This window comes from Centruroides sculpturatus, unplaced genomic scaffold, assembly GCF_000671375.1.
Source record: "Centruroides sculpturatus isolate CEXI.00-Female unplaced genomic scaffold, Cexi_2.0 scaffold277, whole genome shotgun sequence".
NCBI lineage: Eukaryota > Metazoa > Arthropoda > Arachnida > Scorpiones > Buthidae > Centruroides > Centruroides sculpturatus.
Window position 1 is genome coordinate 720,001 of NW_019392628.1, and position 9,724 is coordinate 729,724.

Sequence of the window (9,724 nt, forward strand, 5' to 3'; positions counted from 1 at the left end):
TACCAGAAATTGTGAATGTTGTCTACACCAGGTGTCTTCCAGTTGTGTGTTCTGTTAATAACATAGCGTATGTCGTGTACATTTATTTCAGCACAGGGCAAAGTTGGTATGTTGTGCAAGTTTCTGTTCTCCTCCTCGATCCAACCTGCATCAGCATTGTGTGTAACAGCATTGGACCAAAGAGAAGACCAATAAGTTGCGAGTTCTTCTGTTGGTGTGCCACTGTGCTTTGTATCAGTGTTTGTTTTGGTACTGATTTGTCTGTAGAAAAGTTTTTCATTGTTTGTGAATAATTTATTTTGTTGTTTTCGTAGTGTACATGTTTTATATCATTTGAGTCTGTGTGCTTTGGCTGCAAGTTTTTGTTTTAGTGTATCGATGTATTCTATAATGTGTGTGTTGTGATGTTCATGTTTTGTGTGTTTTGATTTTCTTGAAAATGTTTTTGAGTTGTTTCTTTAATTTGGGTGTTATGTTGTTTTTAGTGTATTGTGTCAGTCTGCCTAATTGCTGTCTAATGTCATTTATTTGTGTTTCTATTCTTCTCTGCCATGCAGGCTTGTGATAGAATTGTGTTTTGTGTGTATCTGTGTGCGATTGTATTTTCAGTCCATGGTGTATCACTACTGTGACTGCCCCAATATAAACTAATGTATGAATGTCTGCGAGTGTAGAAATTGTATAAATGTAGTTTGGTAGTAAGTGAGTGTTTCCATAATTTAGTGTTTTTCCTACTACCTTTAACGTGTTGATTTTTGATATTCGTGGTGTTTGTGTGGGATCTGTACCTGTGTATTTAGTGTTTCCTGAAATATAAGTGAGAGCATAATAACTAATTCTATATCTATGTTATCAGTGATCAATGAGGAAGTGCCTGTAGTATCATTAGTGTAGTATCAGGTAGTTGTTGTATATGTGCTATTATCAATGCTTGTTGATGGATTATCCTGACAGGTTACATGATCTTCATTAATAATGTTAAATGTTTCTATCTGGTGATGTATTTGATCAGCAACCTGTTGTTTGATAAGTTCAAGTGTTGTTAGTGGGATAAGGTTGTTGTGTATAATTGTTCTTTTTTGATCGACAACCTTTTGTTCGGTGACAGTGAGGTGAGGATATTGTTGTGTGAATCTATGGTGTAGTTGTTTTCTGTATGCTGTCATGTTTGTTTCAAGTCTTGTAATGGCATAGTAAGTACAGATGATAAACTCGTTCATTTCTGATGTCCATTTCATCCGTTGGCGTGGTTTTCCAGCCTTTGTGGTGTGTGGATGCATTGCCACAGAAACACCAAGGCTAGGTTGATTCCTCATTTGTTGAGGGCATTGCAGTAGCCATGGTTGGGCCGATGCTGCTTTTGCCACTGGTAACCAAGGGAGACTGCAGCCTACTTTTCGAACATGAGCCTCTGCCTAACCCAAGAACGCAGACCTTGTTAACCCGGGTGACGTCCGAGCCGGTATCATACTTAGATCTGGTTACTACCATGATAAATATCTCCACAGAATGTGGGTGTGTGGTCACTCTTAGCTTCATTTCTCCACATAGACCTTACTGGCATGGGTGTCCCTGTCAGGAGCTTGTGCTCCAGCCTGCATTGCTCTATGGTTCAGTAAAATTACTGGGCTCTCCCATTACGACCAGGTGGTGACTACGGGAGAGTTATTATTATTATTATATTTATTTATTTTTTGGTGGAGTGTAAACTACTTGGCTAATGAACTGATGCCTTGACTTTGGGTGGCAAACAAAAATTGGCAGAAAAAGGTTTTGTGTGCTTATTTATGTATGTATCTGTATTTAAGAATTTCCTGACTATGATGTGAATTTAGTATGGCAGCCTTCTGTAATGTGATGTACAGTTAGATGCATTAAATTTTAGACAATGAGAATATGTGGGTATGTTTCATTTGTTTTGTAAGGAATTGTATAGAGGATATGCAAAAAGAAGGCAAGAAAATGTTATAATGTGAATTATAGCTTACTTTACAAGTGTCACAATCCCACTGCATATTCCACTGTAATTAGTGTTATAGCAATTCTTTCACCTTTCTTTTGCATATTCTATATGCCTAGCTCCCTAAAACAAATGAAACATATCCATATTTCACTGTCTAAAATTTAATGCATCTTGCTGTACATGGCTTTGTGAAGACCTAATGCTTTGAGATTTCTGTGCACTGTAGTATTCAGTTTTATCTGCTGTTGTGTCCTTTGTTAGTCTTTGTTTTTTTTTTTTTTTTGGTGTGTGTATTTTGTGAGATTGGCCTGTTGGATTTTAAATATTTGTAGATTCAATAATGAAATTATTTCTGAAACTCGTTTTTCTTCACGATTCTTTTTTTTTTTTACCTACATGATGTGTTTAGTATTTGTCTAGGCCAAATATTTGAATATCAGTGGAACAAATGTGTACAATCTAGCAAGTATTTTAGCTGTGTTTGTATGGATGCATAGTTTTATGCCATCATGTACACGAGATGAGATAATATGTATTGTATTGTTTTGTTGTGTTTGAGTTATATCTGTATTTAGTGTTTTTTAATCTATTGGATACTGGGTTCAAGGCCAGACAAAACCAAAGTGGATTTAAGACTCTCCCTGGAAAAGGCCTCACTTTACATTTATTTGATTTGTTTTGATGTAGTCTGAGATGTAATGCTGCTCTCCAGTGTTGCATTGTTTTCTAAAAATGTAATGAGTGTTGAATGAACATCATGTACCTCAGAAAAACCTTTAACCGATGTGAAATAAAATTTAATACTACAAACGTTTTCAGACCCCTCCTGGGTTCTTCTTCAGGTAAAAATCATTTGAAACGTTATTAAATACGAAAAACATTCGTTTGGAACAATTTTTAAATATGGAAAGATAGAAAGGAATCACGTGATCACTAGCTCCGAACGTCAAATCTTCTACATCACGTCGAGAATTATTTAAATGTTTCCCTTTTTTTAAAGATTTTACGAAGATCTTTGTTGTTAAGCATAACAAACATATCACATAAATACAGACTACCCCTTTTTACTTCCCTTCTTTTAGGTTTACAATTCACTTAATCCTCCTGCTGTATTAGGGCATGGCAGGCCCTAATACAGCAGGAAGAGAGATCTCATCTATGGAATTAATGGGTGACGAAGTGCTGTATGCCTTGTATATCTCTATCTGTTCCAACCATTTGAGATGGTCTAAATATGAGGAGGTGATAATTAACTTAGCATTTGAAAAGTCTGCTACTATCTCTGGATCAGATGTGTAAGTGGATAAGGACGTGGAACATTTATTATGTTGAATGTCACGCATGTGTTCTTTCAACCTGATCCCAACAGCACGTTTCGTTGAGCCTATGTAAATTAAGTCCTTGCCAAAACAGTGGTCCCTAAGTGGCACTTTATATATCCCTGGCAGTCTTTCTTCCTTAGATTTGTCCTTTCCATTGCGAAGAATATCAAATATAGATGGACATCTTCTGAAGGCTAGGGAGATACCCCTCTGCCTTGCAATTCTACTATGTAATGATTTCAATAGTGGGTTGTAGGTAATTGACACCCTCTGCTTATCCTCCTCCTGGTTGTCATTTATTGAATTAACTCTTTTAGAAGGAGCCATTATTCCCCCTAATCGTTGCAACATTTTTTGTATGATGTTATGGTAGCCATGGTGTTCGGCCACTTCGCATAGGTATTGCAGCTCCTTTTCTAAAGCCCCTTGAGTAGAGGAGTGTGAGTGCGCCCTTTTAACTAGGGCCCTAAATGCCGCCATCTTGTATTGGACAGGGTCACAAGAGTCCGCCGGGATATATGTTGGATAGTCTGATGGTTTGCGGTACACAGAGGTATGTATGATCGGTCCTCCAAAGTCTGGAGAGACTCTCTGAACATCATCCGATTTTTGAGTCAAATGAACAACCCCTACAGTCTGACCCTGGAGGACGAGCAGCACAGTGACTCACTCATCGGTGCATTTTCTGGATTTGAATATTGACTTTGGAGGACCTGCGAAGTGGCCAAACACCATGGCTACCATAACATCATACAAAAAATGTCGCAACGATTAGGGGGAATAATGGCTCCTTCTAAAAGAGTTAATTCAATAAATGACAACCAGGAGAAGGATAAGCAGAGGGTGTCAATTACCTACAACCCACTATTGAAATCATTACATAGTATTTTGTAGTGTATAGAAAGGCATGTGATTTGTCTGTATTGTGCACAGATCTCTGGTGGTGTTGGCTTTTGGGTTTCATATATGCAATGCCCTATGTAACAAATTTTGGCATGTCTTGTGAATTGTGTTTGTAAAATGTTTGGCTATTTCCTGATGCAATGATGTAAATTTTTTGTACCAGAAATTGTATGTTGTATCCATTAGGTATTTTTTCCACTGTGTTCTTTGTAATGCGTGTTGGATGTTGTATATGCTTATTTTGACACAGGGCAAGACTGGTATATCATGCATGTTTTCTTTTGTTTCTCAAGCATGTTTGATCTAGTTGTGTGTGTGACCAAAGAGTAGACCAATAATTGTTTGTCTAATTGTTTTTCTGCTGGCATGCCACTGTGCTGTGATTGTATGATGAGTTTGGTATGTAGTCTGTAGAAAAGTGCTTTGTAAATAATTTTTTCTCTAGCATATCATTTCAATCTTTGCAATTTTGCTGCTAGTTTTTGTTTGAGAATGTTAATATATTCCTGTATATACATATTGGTGTGTGTGTGTTTTTTTTATTTTCTTAACCTCTTTCATTAAGTTGGATGTATTGTATTAGCCTGCTTAATTGTTGTCTAATGTTATGTATTTATGTTTCTAGTATTTGTCAGGCAGGTTTTATGATTTGTCTGTGCTCTGATTGTGATTGTCTGTGATTATAGTTTAAAATTATAGTATGTAGGTATATTGACTGCACCAGAATAGACTAATGTATATATATCTGAAAGTGTTGATTCTGATTGAATGTGTTTTGTTAATTATATANTGTCAGGCAGGTTTTATGATTTGTCTGTGCTCTGATTGTGATTGTCTGTGATTATAGTTTAAAATTATAGTATGTAGGTATATTGACTGCACCAGAATAGACTAATGTATATATATCTGAAAGTGTTGATTCTGATTGAATGTGTTTTGTTATATATATATATATGTATGTATATGTATGTCCATATTTAAGTAGTGTAGTTTTTTCCAATGCATTTTGATGTGTAATTTTGGGATATTCATGGTCACAGTGGGGACTAAACCTGGGTGTCTAGTAAGTGTTTCTTCAAATACAGTGGTACCTCAGGTTACGAACGTCCCAGCATACGAAATTTTCAGGATACGACATGAAATTCGAACATATTTTTGCTCCACGATACGAACAAAAACTCACCATACGACGTTACATTAGTTCGCATTTTTCATTTGTTTTTCTTATTACAGTTATTTTTTTAATGTATTACTTGGCTTTAATTTGAGTATGTTTTTCGCGTTGGAACGAATTATTTGGTTTTACGTGTAATTGTATGGGGAAAAATGATTCACCTTACGACATTTTCATGATACGATCTCAGTGTCGGAACGGATTAATTTCGTATCCTGAGGTACCACTGTAAATTAATGTATTAATTAAATCTGTGTCTGTAGTGTCACTAGCTATAATTGTTTTCATTGATGCATGTTATGCAGTATGTTTTCATGAATGACTGCTGTTGAGGTACTGTCAATGAGTGTCTCATCTATCAATTGATTCAGTGTTTATATGTTGATGTATCTACTCTGCACTTGTTCCTTATGTTCAAGCATTGATTGTGGAATAAGGTTGTTTCATATAATTGTTCTTTTTTGATTAACAACTCTTTTCTCTGTAACAGTGAGATGTGTGTATTTTTGTGTGAATTTATCAAGTAGTGTCTCTGATACTGTCATGTCTGTTTTGAGTTTTGTGATGGTGTTAATAGATAAGGATGATGAATTCATTTATTTCTTGAATTTTCTCAATACCGTCAATTCACATAAAGGCATAAAATTTTGAATTCACAGAAACTTGTAAATGAGGAGACAGTACTTAAAACCAATAAATAAACAACTTTTGATATTAAAAGAAAACATAAATGATAATTGATCTGTCCACCTGTTTTGCTTATTTAGATCTTGAATTTATTGTTTCACCTGCATTGGTAGTTTCTAGGACAATGGTAGGAATACAATACTGTATTCTGTTGCAAAAAGAAATTCAATGGCAATTGATATTTTAATTTGGTCTCGAAAATTTTAAAATAAAATTTTGGGACAAAAAAAGTACAATATATCTGAATCCTCGATATAACGAGGGGCGAAATTGTGAAGAAAATTGATTATTTTGGAAATTTTAGAGTTTTTGCAGAAGAAAAAAGTGCTTTAAATTTCTCATTATTTGCTTATAATGTTTATTAGAATAGTAATACAGGTATCCCTTGCTTCCTGCAGGAATGAATTAACACATGAAATTAATTGTGGCAATCCCTTTATATACACACCAGAAGTTTTAATTTATGTGGCTTTTTACCAGCTGTCTTTACTTAACATAGATACCATATTTTGATATGTGCGATAGGATCATGGGATTAATTAACTGCATTAATCAAGGGATACCTGTATAATATAAATTGAGAAAATATTGAAAGTTGAGGCATATTTATTAATTTAAAAAAAAATAATAATAATCATAACTAAATCTTAAAGTAGGCAAGTAAGTGTAACAGAAATAACTATATAAAGGCTTCAAATACAAACATTGATATTTAACTTTATAACTGATAAGGCTTATTATATATATTTGCCAATTAAATTTTTTTGAAATATAAAAGTTTAATTTTTAAAATTAATTTTAATTTGTAAAACTTATAGGAAATGCATCAAACCAGCCCTGTTGGGAGTACTGAAAGTGGAGAATTTACATTTTCATCGGAGAGCAATGGCAGCACATCCCAATCAGTAATAAAAACTACTGATATTGAATCTGGTATGCAAAAATTACTGATTGTTTCTTAAATATTAAAATCAATTTATTCTGAAATTAAATTTTTGAAGTTGATTGAAATTGCTTAAGTTGTCACACAATTTAATAATTTTTTAGGAATATTAGCTTGTTAGATTGGTTAATAAAGAGGTAATACCCAACTTTTAAACCAGCAGAAAATTTTTACCTGACTAATACTTTTAATCTAAATACATGTCTATCATCAGGTCTACATAATGAAAATAGAATCAGATATGTTTGATGAAATTAAAAATTTAAGTACAGTAAGATCCTGCTTAATGCTGATTTAAATTATCGTGGCATTTTATTTATTCATATATAATACAATTATTTACGAAAACAAACCAATCAGAAAAAGGTGGCCAAAAGGTGTACTTTCTTTAAATCTATGTTTGTTTGGTGCAATTTTGGAAAAAATATAACATCATGGATGCCATAGACAATATCGACTTTGCTTAGCAAAAATTAACCGATAAATGCACAAATAAAGTGTGGAAGAAGTTATGGCTGAAGGTATCCAAGAATTCTCAATGAGAAGAGCCTATTGCTGTATTGTTAGGTTGATCAAACTCAACCTAATTGATACAGCAGGACTAGGAGATGTAGACAAACAGAATATTGAGGAGTTATTGTAGGTTTCTGGTGAGAGTCTTATCAACGACAACCTTCAAGAATTGGCAAAACAAAGGAATTCATGTAGAACTGGAAAATAGAGATTCTGAAAACAAAGAACCCAAAATGTTTCTCTACATTTTTCCTTAGTAAAAGTTTGGTAACGATAACCGAAATCGTTCATCAAATTGTAGCAAATGATCTAGATTTTGAAAAGAATGCAAAAGCAAAATGAGGCATTTTGGATGCGATCTTCTGCTACTGACATTTGCTTAAGGAAAGAAAAAAGCAACAAATGAAACTTTACGACTTTATTGCAAAAAGCTAGAATTTCAGAAAAGCCAAGACCTTTGTCACAAAACATGAACAATTAATATAGAAAAATGAACTAATTAATATACACACAGAAATGTATAATAATATATGTCTATATGTTATTTAACATATATTATTATACAAATTAATATAAAAATAACTTAAAATTAAAGTAAAATTTTTTTATTTTTGGTTTCATGTTCCTCTATCCATATTTACTTTATGTTAAAATGACCTCATTTAACGCTGTTTTGTTTAGCGCTTTGTCATCTAGGAACACATCCCCCGCGTTAAGCATGGTCTTCCTGTATTTAAACAAATATTGTTTTTAATATTGAAAGATAAATAAGTGACGTTACATAGATATAAATAAATGAAATGACATGAAAATGCTGTAGCTATCTCATTTTAATCAGTATTATTATTATATATGTATCCAACATTGTATGTAAAGTTAGCAGTCCAAATATAATTAAATTTTTGGTACGGTGACATTTTGGGACATGTGGAAGACATTTTAATATAAAATAGTACAGTAGAGCATAGTTTATCCGAATCAATTGGGGACTGGAGTTGTTCAGATAACCGATTATGTACGAAAAAATCTATTAACCTATCCTATTTTCTCCGTTGCGTGTCGCTTTGTGTTGAATTTTCATCGATGTTAAGCCTAATGTAAACTTTTTAAAATAATAATTGTGGCTATTGTATCGTTAAAAATTTTATTTCTTTATTTTTTACAAACAAAATAAATACATTGAAAAATATAAAAACAAAAAAAAATTATACGTTAGAAGTTAATCTAGTATCAAAAACCTTCGATTCAGCACGACACACAGTCCTCAGAAAAACACCGCACAAAAGTGTCAGTGCTGCCAGCTAAAACACACACATCAACAAAAAAAAATATTGTTGTAGCCCAAGATCTAGCCAAAGATTTCAGCACCACAGCACAAGTGAAAATTTAAATTTGCCAACTGGAATTCTTTCGGATAACCAACTTTTGGATAAATGACGCTCTACTGTATTAGTACCAAAACTCACTACTAGGTCAGTTTTGGAATTTTGAATTCATGGGAGTTTTGATGGGAATATTTAAAGAGTGATTTATTAACATAATGTTACAAATTTAGCTTCAAAAGACAGTATCACACTTCATATAAGAGGCATTACAGAAAATTATGGATGATTGTTATTTTCATTTCCTTCAGGTTTTACGCCTTCAGAATGGGGATAAAATTGTATTGCTAAGGTCTCTATATAGCATGAGTGTCTTGTACAAATAGTGTTTGTTACTTTTCAGTGACAAAAGTGTCTTAGTGGTGAGTTTTTTTTAATGGAAATGTCTCACAACATGTTCTAAAATGTGACTGTACCATATCTGATTGCATTTGGCTTGCTAAGTATCTCTTTAGACAGCATTGAATAGAGATACTTTAATTATGGTCACCTGGTATACTTCCAAACATCAGGAGAAATGTCTCTAGTATTGATACAATTTTCCATGATGCATGTTTTACTTATGTCTGTCTGTGTCTAACATTTTAACTGTGGCTAGATTTTTTTATTTTTAATAATTTTTCTCTTTTCCTGTAATGCCTTATTGTTGAGCTGAACCACAAATGCAGCTGGGCTATAAGCTATATTTATAATTTTTTGTCATGTTTGTCATATTCTTCAAACTTTTTAGTGTAAGTTTATATATATATATATATATACTTACACTAAAAAGTTTGAAGAAAAGAATCAAAGAACATGAATATGGTGAAAAGTATGGTGACAAGATACAAAAAACAG

General features: G+C 33.2%; 1 long non-coding RNA gene across 1 annotated transcript in view; it reads left to right on the top strand.

The window, feature by feature from the left end:
* Positions 1-9,724, top strand: part of LOC111617802 — a 26,436-nt gene that overhangs the window by 13,433 nt on the left and 3,279 nt on the right. The window contains exon 2 of the long non-coding RNA XR_002755485.1: positions 6,868-6,982. This is a non-coding gene — a long non-coding RNA (uncharacterized LOC111617802). The remainder of the gene's footprint in view (positions 1-6,867; positions 6,983-9,724) is intronic.